This window comes from Vicugna pacos, chromosome X (assembly GCF_048564905.1).
Source record: "Vicugna pacos chromosome X, VicPac4, whole genome shotgun sequence".
Classification (NCBI taxonomy): Eukaryota; Metazoa; Chordata; class Mammalia; order Artiodactyla; family Camelidae; genus Vicugna; species Vicugna pacos.
This window is the reverse complement of record NC_133023.1, coordinates 37,620,291-37,642,404: the sequence shown is the minus strand read 5'-3', so window position 1 is coordinate 37,642,404 and position 22,114 is coordinate 37,620,291. Positions and strand designations below refer to the sequence as shown.

Genomic DNA, 22,114 nt, shown 5'->3' with positions numbered 1-22,114 from the left:
ATGGTCCTCACTCTCCAGGGCAGCCTTTGGCTGAATCTTATGTTCTTTGAATCACAGAATCCCTTCCTCCCCATCTTTACCATTGGAACATGGGCTACTGCACAGAAACCAGGGGAAGACAAAATTTATGCAAAACAAAAAGGTCTTGGGTGGACAAATCTTATGATTCAAAACTGATCAGGCATATCTTTGTTAATATATTCAGAAATAAAAATTGAGCTGATGAAAGGAAAGAAAACATGAAGTACCCATCATGAATGTTGGACACTACCTTTCATTCTGAGGTCTTTGCTTCCAAAGAATAAAATTAGTCAAAAAAAAAAAATGAACTGCCTTTCCTATCAATAAACAGGTGAATGCTTTGAACATTCCATGAAATATATGAAGTCATAATGTTTATATCAATCACTCTTTCCACCAATATATATTGAGCACTTACCATGTGTCAGACACTGTTGTCAGTGCAGGGGCCACAGCAGTAAACACAATAGACAAAAATCCCTGGCCTCAGGGAATGTGTATTCCAGTGCAGAGATGTGGTCAATAAAAATAGATGAGGAAGAAAGAAAGGATGCTTGATGAAAACAGGTGAGACAGAGAAATTTAAAGCAGGGAATGGAGGTGTTGGAGGTAGAAGGTCAGTGGGGTTGAAGGTTCAGGTACCATCTAAATAATCACCTTGGTCTGGGGCACTGGGGAAGTTTTGTCCTCACTCTTGGCTGGAATTGGCTCCCTAGGGAATCAGAGTAGGTTTGGTGACCTGGGACCCAACTGCTGAGTGGAACTTGCAGGGAAGGAGTCGGCCACCCTATTTATACCATCAAGTAGTTTAGTGGTTGATGGAATTTATGTGCATTGTAAAGACAAGAGATTTTTACTGAAGACATCGTAACAAAATACCATGAGTATTGTAATAACCTATCGTGGAAAAGAATCTGAAAAAGAATATATGTACATATAAGTGAACCACTTAGCTGTACACCTGAAACTAACACGACATTGTAAATCAACTATACTTTAATAAAAAAATACCATGAGTCGATTACTAGTACATTTTAGACTTTTCTTCATAAGCCCAACTTAAAAAAAATCTAATATAAAAATTGTTTTTATTCGATTGTAATGCTTTGATTCCCGTTGTGGGCTATAGTTAAATTACTCCTGCACATTTTCATGAAGAAATAAATCCAGGAGGCCTCAAGCAGCTCCTGACCGTGTCAAACGTTTTTCAAAAGTTTGTGCAGTCTAGGTATCAAGATCCAACAACAGGCATACAGAGAATTAACTCCAGTTTTCCTTTCTTCAGAAAATTGACACTTTCTTTAGTATTCCTCCTGGCACTTCTGACTAAAGACTCTCTATTCATCTTCAAGTGGGGCCGACTTCTCTCAAATGTGTTGGGTTCTCTTTTATGGATAATATAACAAGGGGGAAGGATTCGTGATATTGACAAGTGGGGGGGGAATTGTGATATTGACAAGTGGGTGGATTTGTGATATTGACTATGGATTTATATTGGGATCTGTCCCAGGCATTTCTTTTTTTTTTTTTAGGTTTTTTTTTGTGGGGGGGGGAGGGGGGAGGAGGTAATTAAGTTTATTTATTTATTTAATGGAGGCACTGGGGACTGAACTCAGGACCTTCTGTACGCTAAGCACGCGCTCTACCACTGAGCTATACCCTGCTACCCACCCAGGCATACGTTTCAAAATGAGTTCCTCACTCGCAGTGACAGCTCCAGCATTTCTATTCCGGAAGGACATAGGTACTGCATCTAAGTGGAATTTGGAGGTGGGGGCAGGCAATGGGATCTGTGGTGGGGCTTGCTTGAAGCTATATTTCCATTTCAAGTCCATCATTTTTATTCAGCTTAGATATTTTAGGGGGATGGCTGGAGAGGGGGTGAGAGCTGATGGAGGTTATTAGAGAGGGTGAAATCCCCCTGCCTCACCTCCTCACCACAAACGCTTAGCAGACTGGGAAGAGCAAAGGAAAAAAGCTCTGAGCTGACCTTTCACTCCTATGTTTCAGCCCCCTGTCAGGTTTTCTCCTACATAGAGCTCGGAAATCAAGTCTGTCTTGCGCTCTCCTTCTCTCCCTCTTCTCCATCTCTCTCCTTTATCCACCTCACTCAATCCTTCATTTAGTTCCAGCTAACCTTGGCTTCTCAGTTCAACTTGGCAAATACTTACAGAGGACACTGTATGACCTCAGCATTCTCCTAGGTGACGGCGGGACAGAACAACGCACTGATAAGGGTACAAGTTGGGAACTGACAAGAGTTTAGGCTGGGAAGTCTTCCAGACTGATTTACATTTTAATTTGGGACTATTGAAGACCAAAAGCTAATTTAAGACAAAAGGTGGAAGCTATTTTAACCCAACAACTGGAGATGGAATTGAATGGGGGGAGGGCACAATGTGTACAGAGGATCCCATTCTGCACCTTTTAAAGACATACCGTCTAGGTATCATGTTATCTCAGAAGAAGAGAAAAATCTCTAAGGTCTTTGAACAGATTAAGATTCTGTGACTTTATGATTCTCAGTTGTAGCCAAGTCCCATCTTGGAGGAGTAATTAGATTAAGTAAATTCTCAAGATTCTTTCCAGTTTCTGGAAGATTCTATCCTGCTGTTGTCCTTCACGTATTGAAATGATTCTGTCTATCATTCTTGAACATCCCACACTTGAACATTTCCTCTGTGCTAGGTGCAGAAGAGGATGGGCTGGCATTACCAGGAGTTAATGATTCCCTGGTGAATTGCTTTTCTAAGGCTGAAAAAAACCAGAAATGTATTGTTTCACAGTTCTGGAGGCTAGAAGCCCAAAATCAAGGTGCTGGCAGCGCCTCCATGGGAGGATGCTTTCTTGCCTCTTCTAGCTTCTGGGCATCCCAGGTGATCCCTGGCTTATGGCAGCATCACTCTACCTCTGCCTTCATCTTCACATGTGTCTTCCCCCTGTGTCTGTATCTGTTCTTCTCCTCCAGTGAAAACAGCAGTCCTATTGGATTAAGGACCCACCCTACTCCAGGATGACTTCGTCTTAACTTACATCTTAATCACCTCTGTAAAATCCTACTTCCAAATAAGGTCACAGTCACAGGTACTGTGGGTCAGGACTTACGTTTTGGGTGGATGCAATTCCACCCACAACATCTGGTGACCAACAATGTTTGTCTATGTCTAGGAATAAGGCTTTGATTGGCAGCCATAAATAGACCAAAACAAAATGGTCCATAGGGGAGGCAACCATGATTTGACTCACCTGATGTGCTTATCAGTCGTACAAACCAGTTCTACATGTATTCATCCTATCACGTTGGCCCTTCCTTCCTTTGTTTTGTTTTGTTTTGTTTTGTTTTTGGTTCTTTCTTTTCTTTTATCATATAATGATATGGTTAAATATTTGGAGCTGGTAAATTTATGGGAAGATCTGGATCTGAAATGGTACTTTCCTGTGAGTATGGTAAATATTGAGGTACTCAACAGTTTATCACATACCCCAAAACTGTAAGAGAGAGCTCACCAAGGGTTTTGTAACTGAAGGATCTAGCACAGTATTCAGGTTTCTATTTAGCTTTGAATTATATGCACGCACATCCACACACACACACACACACACACACACACATACACACACACACACGCATGCACAGTTTTATTTGGCTCACAGCATCAACATTTCAATCTGAGCATTATGTGGGTGGTATTGTCTTTGTCACCATTGTCTTGTGAGATAACAGGTCCCATTTTTCCCTAGCACAAGGAGACCAATGAAAGTAACTGGCATTCTGCAAATTTGAGCCAGTGATGTTGCTCACTAACCTCAATCCACCAAAGTGAAGGAATTGAGTTCATGCTTTTCTTAGAACCAGAAGAGGAAGCTCTGGCAAAAGAGCTGTCCTGTCATCTTCCCTTCCCTTGTAAATCATCCCCAGGTCCGCAATTCCCAGTTCTCATAGGAAAGAAAGGAGAGAAGACTCTGCACTATGTTCAGGCTCACTATAAATGATAACACAGCCCAAAGAGTAAATGAATAAAGAAATAGTAAGTTTCTCATGGGGGAAAGCTAATGCCTTATAAAACTCTTTATACTGGGGTGAGGATCGGAATGGGAGATGCCAGTAGGATTAAGCTGCTACAACAAACATGTTTTTAATTGGAACCCCCTCTCCTTGGGTCTGCATGGGATGTTCAGATCTGTCCTTATCAATGACATTATAAAATGTTTTAAAAAACAAATGACGAGTGACACAGGATTCTTTGGAGACAGCACTTGTGTCCAGTTGCACTTTCTTATTATTCTTTTATTAAAAAATTGTTTTGCACTTTCTTATTTCAAGATCAGTGAAAAATTCTCAACAGTACAGGAATGAAAAGGCAAATGTGAAAAGCAGTGATGTTTGGTCAGTGAGCAATGGATTTGTAGTGGTGAAGCAAAATACGGATAAAGTTATTTAAATTGTGCTTTTTATATAGCAGCATAATTCGGGCTTAGAAAGGATCTCAACTGTGATTTTTGTTGGCTCAGTTTTGACCTGAACAAAACGGATTTGCTGGTTTTGTTTCTTCTTTTTATTCAAATAGGACACACCCTCCTGGTTTTGAGAAATCTGATTGTTATCTCTTAGTTAGAACCATGCCTGATGAAGTTCTCCTTCCAATTTTGGATGTTTGATCATGCTGAATTCCTACCAAAGAGCTCAAGGGAGACTTAACTTGAAGGACAAAGATGATTGTCAAGTGAACTATGGATTAGGGTCTGAGTTTTTGATAGAAGTTCAATGAAAATAGTTTAGACAAAGGTAGATTCAATGAGGCAGACAAAAAACATGCTTTGGGGAATAAGCAAGGCAAAGCAAACACACAGGAACTTATTAAAGAAGCAAGCAGTGAGCAATTCATAACCAATATCTGATATATAATTTAAGAACCAAAGGTCACTTAATATCAACGGTGTTGCAACGCACAAGCGCAGAAAAATCTGGTTGGCAATTGTTCTCCAGCTTGCTTTAGCTTTTTTTTTTTTATTTCAGGCAAGTGTTTCTCCGGAGGAGCACACACACAAAAATGTAAGAGTAAAATCGGATTTATCGGAGGCATTTGCTTGGATTAATTAGGTAATAAAAGCATTTTCAAATTGCTAATTTACTAAGCAATGTCACTGGAATGCTGAATTACTTTACTTTTATTATGATGATCAAAAGAGATAAATGCAGGCCCGGCCACAAAACCAAAGCAGAGAGAAGAGAGGCAGCAGTCAATTCTTTGCATAATTACTGGTATTTGTCATCCTTGCCTTGAAGAGGGGATCATCAGTTTTTCTAAAGACTGTTTTCTTTGCTTGGGAGCCTCTTCTTCAGTCTGCTGTTTATCATGCACGTTGTCTTCATTTACCCAGCAACAAAGACACTCCGAATATGCTTTTCATTAATTTAATGAATTTAATTTTGGTTCAAAATGTTAATTAAACAGTGTGCATTTCATTCTTATCAGGATAAAACTTAAAAAAAAAAACTGCTTGGTTCTCAAGCGTTCGGTTAAATTACTAAAAGCAGAATTGAAGAATAGGGTTAATCAGTGCGAAATTGAGCATTGTGAGCCGAAGGTTGATTTTGATAATCAATTAGAATTAATCTTCCTATTCGTTTAAGCAAACACAAGCTCAAGAATCATGGCATCTCTAGCTTTTTTTATATGTAGGGAGAAATTTTTGCAAAAAACAAGTGTAAGAGGAAACAGAAAGAAAGTTTGTCTCAGAGAAAAACGCTAAAGAAAAAAAGCTGCCAGACCAGATATTCCATCACGAGAAAATGAATGAGAATTTTATTATTTCTTGGCTTAAAAAAAAAATAAATCTGTCCTTTGCCAAATCTAAGAATGTTGCCAACCTGGAAGAAAAAGGATCCATTTTCCTACATAACCACATTTAATAATTTCCATGAAATTGACATTTTAGAACTATGGCAAAAAGCCAAATTAAAACTTGCGGGTTCCTAAGCCCTAAAATCTGAACTCATTTTCTTAAGCAAGACCTACAATACACTTTAAAACGAATCCAATTAATGTAATTACAGAAGGCTTAAATAACGCATACACGCTGGATCTGTTTCTGTAAAACACAGCTGTTCTGTTATTTATGTTTTGCTATTTTTAAAAATTAGAGATGTGGCCATACATATCAAGGAACTTTTTAAAAAGAGCGAATCTGTTGTCTTCTGCATCATTGAATTAAAAAAAAAAAGCCCCCACAACCAGTTAGCGTGGACATCTTATAGTCATGCTTCTGAATATCGCTGCGGTGGTAACACGGGAAGCAGCACATCCAGGTATTTCATGTAACAGAAACAAGGCACAGGCAGCAACTTGTATCCCGTGGCAGTTGACATGCTAATTTCTTCGCCTCCTCTCTCCGGCACGCTCCACCCCGCTTCACCAACCCCCTTCCTCCCCCCCACCCCAGACACGAGGCACCCTCGGGGCCGTGGAAGGTGCCTTGCGGGGAGTGAAGAGGTACCGGAAGAGCGAGGGCAGAGCGCCTGGTACCCACACCCTTGGCGGCGGGGCGAGTGCGGGCGGCCGCCGCCGGCCGGGGGAGAGGGGAGCGGGTTAGGAGCGCGGGGTGGAGGCGGAACCCCTCCACCCTTCTCCGCCGCGGACTGGGGATCTGCGGCACGAGGCGCGGGGCCCACGGCCCCCCTGGCAGGGCCCGGGCGAGGATGGGAGGCGGGGGGGAGGACGAGGGGCGGAGCGCAGCGCGGCGCTGCGCGGGGCGGCGGGAAAGGGGCGGGGAGGACAGCTCAGGCTCCGGCGGGCAGAGGGACGGTGGCAGAACCTGCGGGCTAGGTGGGAGGCTCACCCTCGGGGAGGAAGGGAAGCGAGGAGCGCCGCCGCGGAGCAGCGAGGAGCCGCTGGGAGGCCGGGGGTCGGGCCGCCGCCGCCGCCTCCTCCTGCAGCCGAGACAGCGCAGCCGGCGGGCGCACCAGCCGCAACGGCTACCCTGCGCGCAGGTGGGCACCCTCGAGCTCGGCGCTCGGTCCCCTCCCGGGCCGCCGCGAGCCGGATGCCATCCCTTCCAGGCCACTGAGCTCGGGGACGAGGGCTGGCCAGGTTCGGGGGCCGGAGGACGGCGCACGGCCCCTGGGTGTGCACGCTTGTGTGCGCGCGCGCTGTGCTAGGTGGGGAAGAGGTGCCGAAAAGCTGCCTCCCTCGGAATTCACTCCCTTGGGGCTCCCTGCCGCCACCCCAACCCTCTTCGGACGAGCTGACCACCCGAGCGGCTTGGGAAGACTGCGCCTCCCCCTACCCTCGCCTGCAGTCTCGCTGGTGTGTGCGGTTCGCCCCCCTTTTCGCGATCCCCACCCAGCCACCATCAGGACGCCCCTGCTCCGGGCCCGCGGGACTGTAGGAACCTTGGGGGCGGGGGAGAGGGGTGGCAGGACCAGCCGGGGCGTGTGCGGGGAAGGCAGGAGTTGCTCGAGTATTGTCTGCCGGGGCGGGTGCCTGAGTCCGCGCGCTCCCCTCGCGCTTTCAGGGCCAGAGGTGGTGGTGTTGGGGGGAAGGGGGGGGCGGGAAATGGGTTTGCTGAACTTATCTTCGGAGGCTGACTGCGTACACGCACTTGGCGCCTTGTGCACGTTTGGACCAGGGCTTAATGGAGGCACGTGGGAGCAGGCTTGGTCGCTGGCGGGCCCCCAAAAGAGCCTCTTGGGATGGCCCAGCGCGCGTTCGGGGTTGGGAAGGAAGGGAGAGTGTGAGTGTGAGTGTGTGTGAATGTCCGTCCTAGGGAGGCGGAGGAGGAGCGTGGCTCAAGGAGACTTCATATTCCTGGATTTGCTGCAGTTCCTTAAACCCAGCCAGGCTTTCGGGGCGTTAAAGTAAATTACTGGTAAGTGGGGACGGGTCCCTGGTGGGGCTAAAACGGCCCCCAGGTTGGTCGGGTAGCGGGTTCGGCAGGCCTGCTGGCTGGGTGGCTTCTGGCCCTCCCTCGCCTAGGGGGTGGGGGTGGGGGGTAGGGGGTGCTGCATGTTGTTTTTGGCTTAAGGTGCTGGAGCTGGGACACTTGTCCTGGGTAGACTGTGGGACTAGGAGGAGGCCAACAGCTGTGCGGTGCTGTCTGTTACTCTCAGTTAACTCTGAAATCTCAGTGTCTGTCTGTCTCTGTTTCTTCCTCTTTCTCTCTCTCTCTCTCTCTCACACACACACACACACACACCACCCTGGCGTAGTCTGCTTGTCTGTCTGTCTCTGTCTCTCACTCACATCCACACCGCACCACACACAGCCTGGTTTGATCTGTTATTCTAAATTAACTCTAGAATCTCAGTGTGTGTGTCTGTCTGTCTCTCCTCCCCTCTCCACACATCCCTCTCATCTCATGGTTGCTTTGACTGGTAGTTGTTGCTCATGGATTTTTATTCATCTACGTTTAAAATTTTTTTTTAAGATGGAGGTACTGGGAATTGAACCCAGGACCTCACACATGCTAAGCATGAGCTCTACCACTGAGCTCTACCCACCCCCCATTTTTTTAAGATAAAATACCTACCCGTATTAAAATCTGTGGGGTGTCAGAAAGACCTTTCAGCACTCACCCACATTCAAATCAAGAATAGGGCCTTATGATGAAAATGCCCCACCTAATTGCTGTTTAGATTGGACAAAGCTCTAATTGGTGTTAGCATTAATATTATTTTAAATAGACATTTTACCACCATGTGACAAAGTCATCTTTGCCTAGATCTTTCCCTCTTTTTGTCTTTGCAGCAATTTACAGAATTCTTAATTACCCGATTAACAAAATCGTCAAGTTGTCTTCTAATTTTAAAGGAAGGGTCTTGAAATGCGTTGTAGGTTGGCGTGAAAATGGTTCTGTGACTCCGTCTCTTTAATGACCTGATCAGAGTGGTGTTGATCTGAGACTTATCTATGGTTCAATTTCTAGATAATTTTATCAAACCATTGCGGGAGAGGGACACCTCACCAGTTTTCCACACAGAGGAGAAGGAACACTTTGATCTCTTGGAGCAAATATTTTGCCACTTTGCCTCCAATTGTCCCTGACAGATGCCTAGGAAAGATTCGTGGTTGATGAATAATACATGGCTTATTTCGCTTTTACGTCTACAGGTGGCAGTGTAGAAGCCAAGACGGGAGCTTCCAGAAGTGGCTTCCGAAAAATAAGAGTGAATATACCCGAGTAAGCAAGCACAGGGGTCTGAAAAACCACAGGTATGTAGAGCAATTAATCCATCTATCCAGCTTTATAATGATTGCATTCCAGAATCTTGACATTTACATAGACTTTTATGAAGTGTAATGTATCTTGAGGTCTTCTCAAAGGAGAAAACAAGTGTATTTTATTTCAGACAGTGTATTTAAATACAAATACTGCTTGTTATTAAACTGCATTACTTTTGACTGCTCGAAAACAGAGGTGCCCACGTGCCTTTGCATTTAACCCGTTGTTTCTTGGTCCCTGCTTTTAAAGGCACTTCCCCGGAAACTGTATAAAACTGCCAGTTTTATTGTTCTGAATAAATTACTTTGGGACACTGTTACCAAAATCACTGGGTTGAGCCAGCAGAATGGTATTTGCTTTTTCCAAAAACGGTGTCTCACTGTTGACTGCACATCTCACTTATCAGAATACCGATGCATTAGGCGGCCTCTTTTAAACCAGCCCTTCTGTTTTTAATGCATTTTGTCATTCTTCCCTACCTTGCTGCTTTTCCAAGCCCAGCGTGTCAGAGATACCTTCCTAATTCGCCCACTTGACTCAGCTAACGGCGGGGTTAATATGGGATCAAAGACAATCAAGGTCTCAATTTCAGAAAGTGTTTCCTTGTGACGCAATTCAAAAGAATTTGCCTTGGGTCATCATTAAATGACAAAGTTTGGCCTATTAAAACCCTTTTTCACCCACTGGCTAGCATACTATTATGAATAGTAAAAGAAGCCAGAGCAGAGGGCAGAGTTCACCTTTGTGGATTTTTATTTTCTTTCCTTAAATTTGTGGGCCAGAGCTAATGGTGCCTTTTTTTTCACAGGGAAAGTAAAGTTACTATGATGGTGGTTGTGCATGGGCGGCGGGGATCAAAATGGCAGTTACGAGAATGAAGCTTTCTCTTTCCTGGGGTGGGGGGGGGTGTATGCCTTCATGCATTGCCAGAACGTGGTGATACCTTGTGATTTTTTGACATTCTGCCTTTACAGCTGTGGAGGGGTTTGTTTAGCCCCTGCCAGTGAGAGTGTCAAACAAATCAGATACTGTTTTTGACGCTTAACTTAAAGATCAAATGGGACACTTTACCAATAGAAAGCACGCTGGGGGCTCTAAAGACTGAAAGGGTTGTTTACTGGAAAGATCGCATGGAGATGGAGTGGCTTCAGGAAAGCCCACAGACCTTTAGGAACACGGGAATTTGCACGGGAATTTGTGGGATTTGAATTCATTATCTGACTCAGTAAACTGGGCAGTAACTCATCCTCGCCCCGTGGGTCTAAGAGGAGTAGGGTCTAATCCAAGTTAGAAAGAAAAAGCACAGCGTTGAGATTTTATTCCTTTTTGGAATTAGAGCATTCTCATGATAGAGACACCAGGTGCTTTAGAGATGTTTTATTTTATTTTTGAGATATAACATATACACAATAAAGTGTACAAAATGCAATCATCTAAAGTGTACTGCTCAATGAATTTTTACATGTGTATATACCCATGGGACCCCTACCCAGGTCAAGATAGAGAACATTTCCAGCACCCCAGAAGAGTTCTTCCTCTTTCCCCTTCTGGTCAGTTTTCATCCCACTGCCAAGCTGAAGGCAACCACATTGTGATTTTGTTTTCACATTGTGATTTTGTTTTCACATTGTGATTTTTACAAACTCCAGCCACTAGTTTAATCTGCTGTTAACCCCCATATAAATAATATCACATGGAAGGGACTCTTGTGTGTGTGTGTCTTTTTTTACAGAACATAATGTCTTTGAGATTCATCCATGTTATGCGTATTTGTAGTTCGTTCTCACCTATTGTTGAGTAGTAATTCCATTCTATGGACATACCACAATGTGTTTAACCATTCTGTTGGTTTGTTGGATTATTTCCAGTGTTTGGCTAAAATGAGTAAAGGCTCTATGAGTATTCTTGTGGCTTTTGGTGCACACACTTACTTCTTTTGAGCATATACCTAGGAATGGAATTGCCTGCTCACAGAGAAGACTTATATTTAGCTTTAACAGATACTGCCAAACAGTTTTCCAAGAGGGTTGTAACAATTTAAATTCCGTCGGTAGTGTACCAGGGTTCCAGTTGCTCCACATTTTCACTAACACTTAGTTTTATCAGTCTTTTTTAATTTTAGCTAGTTTTGTGGGGGCATAGTGCTACCTCCTTGTGGGTCTTTAAACTTTTTAAAAATTTAAAATTGTGGCAAAATAGACGTAACGTAAATTTACCATTGTAACCATTTAACAATGTACGCTTATTGGTATTAAGTACATTTACATTGTGGTGAAGCCATTACCTCCATCCATCTCCAGAACTCCTTTTGTCTTGCAAAACTGAAACTGTTCCCATTGAACAATCACTCTCCATTATCTCTTCCCCCAGCCTCCGGCGACCACCATTCCACTTTCTATCTATAAATTTGACTACTTTAAGTTCCTCATATGGGTAGGATCATAGAATATTTGTTCTTTGATAACTAGTTTATTTCACTTAGCATAATATCCTTAAGATTCATTCATGTTGTAGCATGTGTCAGAATTTCTTTTCTTTTTAAGGCTAAATAACATTCCATCGCATGACTCTACACCACATTCTGTTACTCCATTTGTCTGTCGGCAGACACTTGGGTCGCTGCTGCCTTTTGGCTATTGTGAATAATGCTGCTAAGAACATGGGTGTACAGATATTTCTCTGAGACCCTGGTTTTATTTTGGGGGTACATACCTAGCAGTGGAATTGCTGGATCACATGGTAATTCTATTGCAATTTTTTAAGGACCCACCATACTGTTTTCCATAGCCACTGCACCATCTTGCATTCCCAAGAACGTACAAAGGTTTCAGTTTCTCCACACCCTTGCCAATGCTTGTTATGTTCTGTTTTTTTGTTTTTTTGTTTTTGTTTTTGTTTCTTTGATGGTAGCCATCCTAATGGGTGCGAGATGGTCCTTGTGGTCCTACTTCATGTTTCCTGGTGAGTAATGTTGTTAAATGCCATTTCAGTTACTTCTTGGCATTTGGATACCTTTTGGTGAAATTCCTGTTAAAATCTTTTGTCTTTTTCTTTGTTCTTTGTCAGACTTCTTTTATCTTCTGCACATGAGTCCTTTGTTGGATGTATGTATTGCAGATTTTTTCTCCCAATCTGGCTTTTCTTCTCATTGTCTTCATGGTATTTTTTTTGATGATTTTTAATAATCCATTTTTTATGGCTATTGCTTTCTGTGTTCTTTGCATAAAATCTTTGACCCCTTTGGGGTTATTTTTTAAAAAAAACCTTCCCTTTTAGTTAACTGAGAATATATAAAGGCAATCAGTTTGGATGCAGGAAATTAACCAGAAGTGTATTTCCAAAAAAGCACCCTAAAGATGAAAGTTAGTGATGTTCTTTGCTGCAGCAGGTGCCAGGAGGGGTTTGGAAAAAAGTGTGTTTTTCAATAAAATACATGGACACAGATGCTCTGACTCTAGTGGCTCCTGTTGCCTTCTCCTCCCCCCAGTTATGACCTCAGGGTCCCTCTAAAGTGGGAGGAACCCTAGGGAAGAGCCCAGTGGATGATGACTTGGCCAGAGGAAAGAGTGTGGCAAAATGGATGGTCTCCAATTTTTCCTTAATTGTCATCCAGACTTTCTGAATGATCCTTCTCTGCCTCTCTTCCATCCCCAAAGGAGGGTTGACCCTTGTTTGTTGCTACTTCTTTCCTTTGCCTCTGAAATATCTGCTGCTTTCTCGTCTCCATCTGCATCTTTCCCCTGAATGCCTCGTGTCCACGTTTGCTCTTGTCTTGAGCTGTCCCTCTCCCCCTGCCCTGTGTCCTGAAGATTCCCCAGGTCTTAGATCTCCTGCTCCCACCACCCATCCCTCAATGCAAGGTCCAGGTCATGTTCTTACTTGCCTCTTAATCATCTCCCACTAGATACCCCGGCAACTTTATAAAAGATATCCATTTTTTCCTTTCCAGTCTGCTGTTCTGCTGTTACGCCTTCATTAATATATTTGCTATTCATCTAGGATCCCAAAGTAGAAATCTTGGCACTGCCCCCGATCCTCCCATGCAACTTCTATCACCCTCATAGCCCAGATTTAGTTGGTTGTCAAGGCTGCTGGGTCCTTCTTCTGTCTCTGAAACATCATTCAAAGGCATCTTCTCTTCTCTATATTTGCTACCTTGTGGTTCAGGTCCCCCATGGGCTTGTAATAATAGCCTCCCAATTGATCTCCCCGATTCTTCCTCTCACCTCTAATCCTCCACCTGTCATCAGCTTTCTTTTCCTAAAAGACAGATTTAATCATGTCATTTCCTCCTAAAAAATGATTTGTAGCTCTGCACGCCCCCGAGAGGCATTCAAATCCCGTCACCTGATTTACAGTATGACACCCTTCATTATTTGCCTTCAACCTGCTTCTCCGGCTCTGTCATCGGCCGTTTCCTCCCCGCAAGCCATCTGTCTTAAACTATTTTCCATTCCTAGAACATTCCTTGAGTTCTTTCCTGCGTCTGTGCTTTGGCACACACTGCTGCTTCTACTTCGATGTCTGTTCCTGTCCACTGGTGACTTCCCAGTTTTTTCCCTTTAAAGCCAGCTCACACGTGACCTCTTCTTTCGAGCAAGCCTTCTTTTCCTCGAAGTCGACCCTGTTATTCATACTTCCTTCGGTGCAGTTAGAGGCATGATTCCGTAATTGCAGGCACTAGCGCATATTAATCCTTATACCCCCAGAACACTGCTGCGGATATGGAAGGCATTTAACAAATGTTCACTAAATAAATAATTCATGAAGAAGCTTAACAAAGCACCGCAATATTGGTTCGGTTAGTGGTTTAAAACAACCAGCATTTAGTTTGCTCTTGACTCTGTGGGTTGGCAGTTTGGACAGGACTCAGCTGGACACTTCTTTGGATCTGGGCACGTTTTTTTTTGCTGGGTGAGTTGGGGGATGGCTCCTTCGGGGTGGCCTCAGCTCCTCTCCACATGATTTCTCAGCTTTAACCAGGCTAGCCTGGACTTGTTAACACTGTGGGTGGCAGGGTTCTAAGCGAGTGTGGAGGCATGCAGGATTTCTTGAGGGCTAGGTTTGCAATGGGTACCAGGTTACTTCCTCTGAATTCTCTTATCCCAAACAAGTCACAAAGCCACCCCTGATTCAGGAGGTGGGGAAATAGATTCCCTCTCCTGAAGGGAGGAGCTGCAGTCATGTCGCAAGGAGCAGAGAGAGAGAGAGAGAGAGAGAGAGGGATGGCGAGAGAGAGAGAGAGATTAATTACAGCCATTTTTACACTTAGCTAGGAACAGGAATATGAGATTAGATGAGGCTTGGGCCAGAGGGCTGCTTCCACTTGGGTCACCAGCAGGGAGAACAAAAGTTGACCCTGACTAATGGCGTCTGTGTGCATCTAAGAGGAGCCCCAACCAAGATAGCCCCGTGGTTCTTAGCATCCTCCGTCGGCGCTCCCCTCAAGTCCTCTCTCCTTGTCCTTTTATCCAAAGTATATTTGAGACAGTCCCAGTTTCCTCTGGCGTTGATGAAGTACCATTGGTGCTGTGGGCTGTCTTCTGCTGTATATACCCTCGGGCCCTGGGGACCTCCTTGTTACGGAGCACCCTTGAGAATTTGCCACGGATTTGTCTCTAGCATCTGATTTAAGAGGCATTTTTGGAAGAGGAGAATGTCACGAAGTGAAAACAGATCTAATTGATCTGGGCTGTGCATCCGTGTTCTCCGTTACCACGTGAGAAAATTGAAGCTGTCCTCCTACTGAGAAATAGCAGCAGTTTACCTAGTCTTCGTGTTTGTGTGCTTTTCCAGCTGTTACAAACTCTTCAGAGTGGACACATGAATCTAAATGTTTCTGATCTACTACCTATTGAAGAATCCTATAGAAGGAAGAGAGCACATTAGGAGGAAGCATCCTTACTCTATACAAGGAGGAACCTAGCTGCAATATACATGAAATGTACACTAGTAAATGTTCTTAGTAAAGCATGAGCGAGGCCAGTTTTCCAGAGATAATATAGTAACCATGGGTAGGTTTGAGTTTGCCCAGAACTTGGTTTTAGTACACATCTGTATGTTTCGGGAGAGCTGGTTGAAGGAGTTTAAGAAAACAGATAAAAATTTTACATCGTTCGAGCTTATTTCTACTAATCCTAGAGATACAGATGAACTGATAGGCGGCCAAAAAGCCTAAAAGAATAGGAGGCACTTAAAGGGCCTTAAGACCCCTAAAGACCCCTTATGACCTCTCTCACGTGTTTTTCTCCTGCTCTGCACCACTCCTAGATCGGCCATTGACACAGTTTAGAGGCATGAAAAATCCACAACTCAAGTAAGCCTCTGTCCACATAACAGATGTGCTACTATTTATGGGTGAAAATAGAACTTTCACTTGTGATAAAAATATCTTCTTGGAGCTTTTTCTTATGAGATGTTTTTCCTTTTGTTTTTTAGCGAACAAAAGATGTAGTTCTTATCTCACTTACTGTACCCTATTTATCGATCAGTTTCTTATTAAATCTCTGGATTGCATGCGCAGTTTATTTAACATGACAACATAAATTCAAGTGGCCACAGTGAAATGTTTTCAGAAGGCCACGACAATTTTGAGTTAGAAAATCAATATTTTTTCTCTATTAAAAATTTATCAAATCAAGGAATTTTAGCAGCTTGCAATAGGGTGCTGATTGAGATAGCATTTATAGGTTAACTCATGCTTTGTTTTTCTAAAAGAGCTAGTTTGATATTATAGACAATATTGTAAAACATTTTATGTATCATATTCCCAACATGTTGCATAATGTGTATATTTACTGATGTATAAATACATCTATACTATGTGGAGAGAGAAACATTGCTGCTCTGGTTCCCAGTAGGCTTCTAAATAGCCATGGGGCTGGACACATCATTCTTACTGCTCTGGGCTTCAGTTATGTCATCTCTAACATAAGGGTTGGACTATTTATCTTTAAAGTCCCGTCTTATTTTGACACCCCATCAGTCTTAAGGCTGTGGTTGTGTTTTTTTCCCCCTAATTTTATTAGCTTCTAAAAACTATTATTGCGATTAAAATTTTTTGATTGCATAAAATGTAGAATTACATGATTATAAGTAAGGTTAATGAAAGGCGATCAGTGGCTAGGTGGAAACCAGGAGGCACTGATCCATCATAGTATATTACGATTTATGCCATTGTAGAATTTTACTGTAGTGGGTCAAGAGCAGAGTGACTATAATCTTAATAAAGAGTGTAAACTTAATGTTGAATGGAGTGCCTACCCCTACACTGACCTCTTTATCCTCACCTTTTCAAGAATAGGAAGGCTAAGTTTGTATTGGACTAAGTTTGGGGGCATTGCTATGTGACTTCCTCAGTGCTTGCCAAGTTTTTGTACTAAGCATGTGACATTCACTAATCCAGGTATGGTGTTCCTTATATTCATCCTGTTTTGGTCTGCCGACCTTGAATTTGGAGGTTGATGTCTTTCATCAATTGGAAAATTCTCAGCCATTGGCTCTTCAGATAATTGCTTTTGTCCTCTTCTGTCCTCACTTCCCTCTGGCTCTCCAATCACATAATCATGTTTCTTAGGATCTGTTCTTTTTTTTTTTTCCTTTCCTCTTTTCTATTTGAGTTTTAATATGGATGTTTTCCCTGAACCTTTCTTTTGGAATTATTTATTGATTTGTTTATTTTGATTGAAGTATAGTTAGCTTACAATGTTGTGTCAGTTTCTGGTGTACAGCATCATGTTTCAGTCATGCATATACATACATGTATTCCTTTTCATATTCTTTTTCATTAAAGCTTACTACGAGATATTGAATATAGTTCCCTGAGCTATACAGTAGAAACTTGTTGTTTATTCTATCAACCTTTATCTTTAAGTTTATGAATCCTGTCTTTTGCTATCTCTAGTCTGGTATTGAACCCATCCAGTGAGTTAATATCAGACACTGTATTTTTCTTAATTTCAGATACTTAATTTTTCTAGGCTGCCCATTTGACTTTTTTATATCGATTCTAATTCTCTTTTGAAATTCTCCATCTTTTCATCCATTTCCTTCCTTTTTAACCAGATAATCAGTTAGTTTAAAGGTCTTGTATACTGAATCCAATAATCTGAATGTTCTGTGAGCCTGCATCTGTTGTATTTTTTTTCCTTTTGAATATTGGTTACATTTACTTGCAGCTTTTCTCATGTCTTAAGAATTTGTTAATTTTGTGCCAGACACAGTGGGTGAAAGAATCTTACTAGTTGTAGGTTACATCTTCCTCCAGAGACGATTTCCTTATTTTCCTCTGTTGGATAAATCACAGTGAGGTGCTGATCACCTTCACTCCATCAGAAATTGAATGTACAGGTTGCAAGTGTCTTTCTTTTTTTTTTTTTCGCTCCTGGACTTTTGATTGAAACTTTAGAGGATCTTTGCCTTCTTAGCGCTGAAAGACCGTGGGAGATTAAATTTTCCCCTTTGGCAGTCTTGGGCTTAGTCTCCTGTCCCCTTAATTTCAAATTCTTGTGATTGTCTCAAGGAGAAAGCTGGTTATGTATTTGAGGCCACACTCCTACGTTGATAAAAACTTCATCTCCGATGCCCTGTGAAACTGGAGACTTCACTCTGACTTTTTAGAAATCTTCAGCCTTAATAGCTCAGCTTCCCTCTCCCAGCTCCAGAACGGAACAAATGGCAGTATTTTCCATCTGTCACACTGGCTTTTGCATGTTCATCAGAAAAGCTTTGCTGGTTTCTTTTCCTCAGTAGAAATCCTTTCTCCTGGTTAAGTCTCATCCATATGAGCCCAAAGTTCCCACAGGAAGATCAGTGATTATCTGCTCACCTCAGAAGGGCTCCCTTCATTTACTATTCTTTTTTAAAATATTTCAGTATTTTTAAAAAAAAATTTTATTGAAGTGTGGTTGATTTACAATGTTAGTTTCAAGTGTACAATTATATATACACACACACACATATATATATATACATATATTCTCAGATTCTTTTCCATTATTGATTACTACAAGAAATTGAATATAGCTCCCTGTGCTATACAGTAGCTCCTTGTTGTTTATCTACTTTACATATAGTAATGTTTATCTGTTAATCCCAAGTGCCTAATTGATCCCTCTCCTCTTTCCCGTTTGGTAACCATAGTTTATTTTCTGTGTCTGTCTATTTCTGGTTTGTAAATAACATTTTTATCTTTTTTGGAGTCCTTTATGGTCTAATGGAAGACTCATCCTTTTTTTTCCTCCCTGCATGAAACATATAAAATGGGATCTGCAATTTCAGAATGCATCATTTTCACGTCCTCATCTATTCTGCTCATGAGGTCTTCTGTTTAAACGTGAAACATTTTTCAGCTTCGTGATAAAAGTAATTTTGGTAGCAAGCACCTGCTGACTCATTCCAATCCTTCCAAAGGAGGAAAATGGGAATATATTAAACAATATGGTCCCCTTCAAAATACTTCCATTGCATTTGTTCAGTTTTTTTCAGTTTTAATTTGTCTAGAAACCTTTTTGTAGGTAGAAGATGGTAATGGAGGTAGTTTCCGTTGGTTTCAAGCTCTCTCAGATGGATTCCTTCTTGGATACATTTTCTTCTATTTTGTGTTAAAATGAGGCACGACTGTCATTACAGACCCTCCCGTTCGTAAGACGAATTTGCTGCAAAGAATTCTAGTACCATGAATAGACAGCATCCATATGGTTTGCACATGTTAAAGGAGAGAAAGAGCCCCTCAAATGATTGAAATTGGAACCATTTCATTGTTAGGGAGCAGTTGTGTTGCTGACTTTTCTCTGAAGCTGTGTGAGACGTGGCTGGTGCCGAGAGCCCCGGGGCTAGTGGGAGCTCTGAGGTCTAGTGTGAGCTCTGCCTGCCACAAGTCATTTGTCCCAGGAGACGCCTGTGTTCTCATCCTGAGGATGAGGATCTTGAAATAGTTGAATCCTAGTCCTCTCCTTCTCTGCCCTTTGGCTTCCAGTCGTTCCTCACTTGGAAATTAAGACTGTACTTGCATTTCAGTAAACTATATTGCAGGATCAATGAAAAGAATACGGCCATGCCAATTTCTTTTGACTCATGGATTTTCTGTTTGCGACACCAAAAGCTATGTGTCTCTCTCTAAGAAACAATTAAAAAAAAAAAGTACCTTTGAGTTGTGAGTGCCTAGATTCAAATCCCAGGTTTATCGTTCATCTGCTTGGGGGCCTCGGGCACATCTTCAATGTCTATAAAGCCTCAGTTTTCTCAACCGGAAATGGGTAGAATAGGAGAGCATTCTTACCTATTTCTCAGGGCTGTTGTGACGATTCACTAAAACTTCACTTCATGTATGAAGGCTCTTTATAAACACTAAGGAGCTGTAAAAACGTCCATTATCATTAGGACTGGAACGACACCTTGTCAGCAGTAACCATCTGTTTGTTGTGGCTGTCACTGTCAGAAGTGAGATGGGAAAACAGCCCAAGGGTATTTAAATTATATTCACCTTGACTTTTGTTCCCCTTTCACTTTTTGTGGGAGGGTGGGTGGGAGGGAAGTGGTCTAGGTAAGCTGACACTGTATGCAAGGTGTAAGCTCTCTCTTTGAAGCCCTCGATATGCAGAGCTGGTTGGGATGGTAGGATTATTTTCGCAAATCCTCCTCCTTTAAAGATGCAATTTAGAGACGTTAACTGACTTAAGGGAACAGAGCTGCTTCGCGGTGAAGCCCACAACTCGGACCAGTAAGTGTTTGCTCTCTGTTTAAACCTCGAGTTGGACAATTACTTCTACAATGTCGGTCAAGGAGCGAAATAAAGAGATTTCTTTTGCTTTCAAACACTGGGATTTTCCACTTCCTTTCTCCCTAACCTCCTGACATCGCTCACTTGTCTCCTGCCTCACAGCCCCCACTCCCGTCCTGGTGGTGGTGCCTCCCCTCCCGCTTCAGAGGAGAGAGTTCTCCACCTCTCACCCGAAGCTGCTCCCCGCCCCCCCCAACAACATGTGCTTTTGATTCTGACCCCGTTTGCCTCCTCCAGGATTTATTCCAGCCCTTATCCTATCTGTGTCTTATCTTTCTTTCCCTTTCTGCTGGTTCTCTTTGGCCTACGGAGGTACCCAAGCTTGTCACAGAATTTCTTGTTTTGTTTTTACTTTGTCCCACACCCTACTTCTTTTCAGTACTTGGCTACTAGAAAGAGAAATGGGTAAGCCGTTTACTTTCATTCCTTTTCTTTTTTTCTTTTTCTTTTTTCATTTTCTTTATTGTGGTAAAATACACAGGACGTAAAACTTGCTAGCTTGTACCGTGTTTACGTTATACACGGCAGTGGTTCTAAATACATCCATAGTGTCGCGCAACCATCACCAGCATCCGTCTCCAGGATGCTCTTCGTTTTGCAAAACTGAAACGCTACCACCATTAAACAGTAACTCCCCACGGCCATCTCCCCCAAGCCCCTGGCAACCGCCGTGCCCCTTACTGTCTATATAATTTTTCCATGTATTCCTTACGCAGGGGTATGCAAGCACAGTGATGGGGGGGCTTGGTGGTACCCCAGAAAAGTTCCCCGCCCTCCCTGTTGTCCTCTGTCTCCCTCTTGCTCCTCTTTTTCTTTCCTTTTTCTCACTCTCTGCCTCTCTCTTGCCCCCTGCTCCGCCCACTCCCCCAATGGTTGCAATTTGTTTGTTGGCCTCTCATAGGGACAACTTGCTCCCCAGCTCCTGGGCACTTCGTCCTCCTTTTGGCCTCTTTGATCCCTCCTCGGGGATCTAGGCTGGCTTTCTTCTCCTCGTCTGATTTTTTTTTTTTTTTGGATGATGTCCTTCTGCAGGGCAATTCAGCAGCAACCCAGAGACCCCCCGCCCGCTCTCCTTCTCTGGTCTTCCAGCCAACACGGAGGGGGGCTGTTTCCTCGCACCCTTGACACACCCAGCTGAGCCATGCCTCCGGCCCCTTGCTTCTCTTCTTCCATCCGCATTCTGCCCCTGGGGTGCCTTCCTCAGGGAAGTCTTTACCAGCATCCTCAGCGGCAGCTCCACAGAACTTCGGCAGTCTCTCTCGCAGCCCCGATTTCAGTGCCACTGGGATTTCCAGTTTTGTCCCCTGCCCCCTCCGTGTTCAGAGAGTGCTTCCTGGGCAGGGACTGCGGTTCTCGCTCAGACTTGGCCCTCGCAGCTGAATACATGCAGGAACGCATTCGTTCATTCAAGTACACTTGCTATGTAGAGAAGTGCTTTTCTGATTTAAGAGGCTGAATGTTGCTCAACCACAGGGAACATCAAGATATAAAATCAGAAAAGAGAGGTGCACATTGTGCTGTATTGTGGGAATCTGTGACATCAGCTAGTCATTAAATCTTGAGTTATTTTACACCAAGTACCACAATGTACTAGGTTAGGTCACATAATGGCCTTCCAAAGATGTCTGTGTCCTAATCTCTGAACCCTGTGAACATGTGAAATGGCAAAGGGGAATTAAGGTTGCAGTTGGAATTTAAGAGTGCTCAGCTGACTTGAAAATAGAGAGATTATCCTGGATTATCTGGGTGGGCCCTCTGTAATCACAAGGGTCCTTAAAAGTGGTATGTGCTGTAGGATCTCCTTAGAGCTAAAGTTCATGGATTGCTGCGGGTCTCAGATTGTCTTGAATATTATTTTTGGTTAATGCTTCACTGATAAATTCTTTTCTATAACAGATATAATCATATCGGTTTTCTGTGATCTTAGCTGTAGTGAAAGAGAGGTCCCTTCTGAGTCATGCGCTTTCTGCCTGTCACCATATGGAATGTGCTAAATAATCCAAGAAATAGATATTAAGTCCTTTTTAGATGAGGAAGCAGGCACAGAGCGGTTAACTTACACAAGGTCACACTGCTAGTAACTGGTGACCC

General features: G+C 43.1%; 1 long non-coding RNA gene across 2 annotated transcripts in view; it reads left to right on the top strand.

Moving 5' to 3' along the window:
* Positions 1-6,835: 6,835 nt before the first annotated feature.
* Positions 6,836-22,114, top strand: part of LOC116277747 (uncharacterized) — a 39,411-nt gene continuing 24,132 nt past the window's right edge. For both annotated transcript variants that reach the window (XR_012067422.1, XR_012067423.1), the window contains exons 1-3: positions 6,836-7,012; positions 7,789-7,890; positions 9,132-9,233. This is a non-coding gene — a long non-coding RNA (uncharacterized lncRNA). The remainder of the gene's footprint in view (positions 7,013-7,788; positions 7,891-9,131; positions 9,234-22,114) is intronic.